At 29.7% G+C, this 4,869-nt stretch overlaps 1 non-coding gene across 1 annotated transcript; it reads left to right on the forward strand.

Moving 5' to 3' along the window:
• Positions 1-1,247: 1,247 nt before the first annotated feature.
• LOC133792894 (small nucleolar RNA R71) lies at positions 1,248-1,354 on the forward strand. Its single transcript, XR_009874364.1, has one exon. It is a non-coding gene; the product is annotated as a small nucleolar RNA R71 (small nucleolar RNA).
• Positions 1,355-4,869: the final 3,515 nt, after the last annotated feature.

Genomic DNA, 4,869 nt, shown 5'->3' on the forward strand with positions numbered 1-4,869 from the left:
TTGGGGCTTATAGTTGCTTAGCTAGCAAACCTCAATGTATTTTGAGGCTTATAGTTGCTTAGCTAGTAAACCCCAATGTTTACCATGTACATGGGTTAGAATTGTGATATATATTTTATAGTATATGTTTTTGTTATAGTCGTATGTTTATGTTTTATGTGTTAGTATATTTTGCTTGCTGGGCATTAGGCTCACTCCTTTTTTCTTTTAGTGTGATGCAGGAAACTAGATACGGAGGTGGGAGGATTCTTGGTGGCTTGACTTGTGTATTGAGGATGAATGGGCTGCAAGTCGATCGAGGATGACGTTTTTTTTAGTTTTTTTTAAAATTATATTTCTATGTATTTTCTGCATTTAGTATTGTAAACAATCTTCTTTAGTTTAAAATTATGTTTTAAACAATGGATACCCATACAAAAATTCTATTTTACTTTGTAATTTCCACAATATTATGTTGAAGTTTTAATAAAGCTATTATTATTTCTTATGTATATGTTCTTCAAAGTAATAGCTATGTTTAGTAGTTCTAATGGTCCATGGTCTTAGAATAGTTGGGTCATTACATTTTTCTCTATAAGCTAAAGCAGTAGCGAGTTGTTCTACTTGTGTCTCGAGTTTGGTAATTGATTGAGACTGATTTTGTAGGATTTTTTGAGTGGATTGCATAAATTGTTGTAAATTATCTTCTAAGGAAGGTTTCCTTTGTTGAGGATATGGTTGATTTTGTGGGGCATGAGTTTGGTTTTGCATGTTGTATTGGTGCCCTTGATTCATTGGAGGTTGGTTTTGTCTCCATGAAAAGTTTGGATGGTTTCTCCAATTTGGATTATAAGTGGATGAAAATGGGCTATCATTTGGTTTCCCATAAGCATGAAGAGCATTGACCTCCTCAGAAAAGGCCTCTTGGTATGAAGGACATGATTGGGCATTATGATAAGGACTAGAACATATAGAACACACATCTTTTCTTGGTTGTATTGGAGAATTATAGTTTGGCTTATAGCTAAAGCTGCTACTTTTCTCGCTAATTTGTCTAAGGATGTTCTTAAGTCTAATTCATCTTTTACTTCATAGACCTAGGATCAAAATAATTCCATTGTTGTGAATTGATAGACAAATCTTCAAGGGCGTCCTAAGCCTCTTGCCCTTGAAATTGTAAAAATTTTCTTGTATGCATAGATTGAATCATTTGACTGTTAGAGAGAGTCAAACCATCATAAAAATATTTTACAAGTCTCAATTTTCCAAAACCATGATGGAGACATTTTAATAATAAATCTTTAAATCTTTCCCAACATTCATAAAACTTTTCATTAACTTTTTGAAAAAACTCGGAGCTCCTTAAACTATCAGTTACATAGGAAAAAATTTCAACAAATTTTATTATAAAGTTGATCCCATGTAGTTATAGACCCCGCGGGAAGGGAATTTAACCAAGCTTTTGATTTGTCTTTTAATGAAAAGGGAATAATCTTAGTTTGACTGACTCATCAGAAAAATTTTGAAATCTAAATGTTGAGCAAATTTCTAAGAAATCTTTGACATGCATGTAAGGATCCTCTCTATCTAACCCATAAAAAGATGGCAACAATTGAATGATTGATGATTTAAGCTCAAAATGGTTAGTGGAAGTGGTAGGAAAACGTAGAGTCCCAGAATGTTTACTTAGTTAGCTAGTTAATAGTAGTTGTAGTATTTTAGATTTCGTGGATTTTGGTTCAAACCAGGACTTAGTTGGAAACTCCTAGCAATAGTTATGGATTTTATAAGTTTAACCTATAGTTTAAGAATATGAATTATAACATAAGGTTTGATTAATATTGCTGGTCACAAAAAATGATATTTATTATAACCTAAGATTTAGATAGAGCCAATAAGAATATGACACTTGTCATAAGCATGATTATTAAGGAATTAAATATTTTAATGATTAAATAAAGAAATAGCAGCCTTAGCACCTACCAAAACTGTTAGGGTCATAGTTTGACTCAATCAAAGCAGTTATCTAACCTTAATTATGCTGAAAAAGTTCAATTACGTGTTTAAAATATTCACGTATGCTGATATATCGCAGCTAGGAGCCGATATATCGCCTGACGAAGAATACGGGAAACACGTTGACATTGCATGATCGTACGAACGGAGGCTCGGGAATAGAGCAGAGCCGATATATCGCCACATAGGGGCGATATATCGCCCTAAATTATTTTATTTTTATTTTTATTTTTAATAAGCTTTGACTCCTTAGACTTGCCCTGGATAGTTTTGATCAAGTCTTTAGCCTCTGATTGACGAATATTCAATTTTTTTCATTATTTTTATTCAAATCCAAAAAGAAGATATTTATTCCTAGAACTCTATAAATAGGACTTAGAGCCCAGCTCTTCCACTCACTTTTCAACTGTGATCATACTCCAAGGTGCTAGTGATTCCATAGAGCGATAAACACTTGGGTTGGGAAAAAGCTTTGCCATTCTTAAGCTTTATAAAATACTTGAGAAGTAAAGTTTAGTGTATTTCGGCATTGGAGTTAGACCAATCCTTAAGGTCAACTAAGGTACTCTTATTCTTTAAGTCCAATTCTTTAAAACTCTTTAGTTTTCTTTAGTCCTTTTATTTAGATCCTAACTTTTGATATTGACTTTTGACTAGGCTCTTGAAACTTAAAGATCTTCCTTGGTAAGTTTTGCTTTGAAGGTTTAGTTTCTACAATTATTCTTTACCCTTTAGAAATACTCACTATTTTTATTGCTGGTTTTAGGAGTGTTCCAAGTCCCGCATTTGTTATCAATTATTCCCGTGTTGGTAAGGAAAATATGATAGTTTTTATATGCTTGTATGTTATGATTATGCTATAATATGTTATGTTATGAAATGTTATGATATGTTATAGTATATATGTTTTGGGGCTTATAGTTGCTTAAATAGCAAACCCCAACACTTTTATGTTCTTGGGGGTTATAGTTGCTTAGTTAGCAAACCTCATTGTATTTTGAGGCTTATAGTTGCTTAGCTAGCAAACCCCAATAGTCACCATGTACATGGGTTATAGTTGAGGTATATGTTTTATAGTGTATGTTTTGTTATGATTTTATGTTTACGTTTAATGTTATATATATGTTGGTAGATTTTTCTTGTTGGGCATTAGACTCATTCCTTTTTCTTTTTAGTGTGATGTAGGAAAATAGATACAAAGGCGGAAGAATTCTTGGAAGCTTGGTGTGTGTGTTGAGGTGAATGGAGTGGATGGGCTGCGTGTCGATTCAAGGACGACGTTATTTTCTTTAGTCTCTTTAAATTACGATTTTTATGTATTTTTCTGCATTTAGCTTTGTAAACAATTTCATTTAAAGTTATGTTTTATTTTTAAAACAATGAGCTCATTTATGTATTACAAATATTATTTTAAAGTTTTCAATAAATATGCACAAAAATATAACAGCAAAAATACATAAAGTAAATTACAACAAGTGTTAGGAGGCACAAGTGCCATCAACTAACAAAATTGTAGCAAAAAAAAAAAAATAGGAGGCACAAGTGCTGTCAACTAAAAAAAATAATAATAGAAAGATAAGTGTAAATAGATATGAGTAATTTTTTTATGAGTGGTAGAACCGTCCCAAATTTTCTTCTTATCTTTTTTTTTTTAGTTTTATATTTTTATATATATATATTTTTTATATAGTGCAAAAATTAAAATAACTAGTAGAAGAATTCACTAACCTTGAGAAAAAGTTCATTTCTTTTCTTGAAACTCCCCGACAACGGCACCACAAACTTGATGGACCCAAAAGTGGGTATATTTTAAATATGTAAATCACAAGCGTACAAATCATATATATAGCATGGAGTTTGTGTAAGCAATGATTTCGAACCCAAATGAGTTGTCTAAAATAAAAAAGAAAAGTATTTTAAACCAAAATTAATAAACTCTAACCTAGCTCCAAAGATTGATGATGAAATATTGTGACAAGAAAATCAAATAAAGACAATAATAAAGAAATTATAGACAAGATATATAACTAAATTAATAATTGTAAACAAGATGGTAGAAAAAAGATTATTAAGATAATAGAATCCGCAAAATATAAGTTCAATAATATTTATAAGTACATTGATTCCCAAGTTTTATTAATAGTAGAAATTAATCAAACTATCACTTATTCAAATTAGATATTCTATTTAAGCACAAGTTATTATAGAAATATATGATTTATCTTCACTTTTTAAGATATAATTTCAAACTATTTAGTGTGAATCAATCTAAAGAAATAACAAATAAATCAATGAATATTATTTATAAGGAAAAACATAATATTTTGTTCTAAGCATTTGATGTGCACAATTTAATGGCACACCTTAATAAAAGAATATTATGATTTCGCACTAATGAATAAAAAAAATGTAAATATGTATTAACAATAAAAAATACATGATATTTAAGATGAAAGAAGATATTTGAAGAAGAAAAATCCATAAACTTTGTTGCACAAATGGGAAATCAACATACAAAATAAATACTATCTAGTTACATATTGTTTCATCATCACCTTAATGATCTTAAAAAGATTAGAAACTCATAACTAGAATAGAAATTACAAAACAAAGAGAATACATACTTGAAAAATGCTCTTGAAAAGAGGAGAGAATGGTAGAAAAGATGATAGTAACCACAAAATTCAAGCCCCTGAAAAATGGTCTTGAAATTACATATTTATAGTCAAAATGAGAGTATTAAAATAATAAATTTAATTTAATTAAATTGATTAAATTAATAATAATAATAATAATAATAATAATAATAATAATAATAATAATATGGCAAGTAGAGGTAAATTCTAGGGTCTAATGATGATTTTGTGGTGAAAT

Source organism: Humulus lupulus, chromosome 7 (assembly GCF_963169125.1).
Source record: "Humulus lupulus chromosome 7, drHumLupu1.1, whole genome shotgun sequence".
Taxonomy (NCBI): domain Eukaryota; kingdom Viridiplantae; phylum Streptophyta; class Magnoliopsida; order Rosales; family Cannabaceae; genus Humulus; species Humulus lupulus.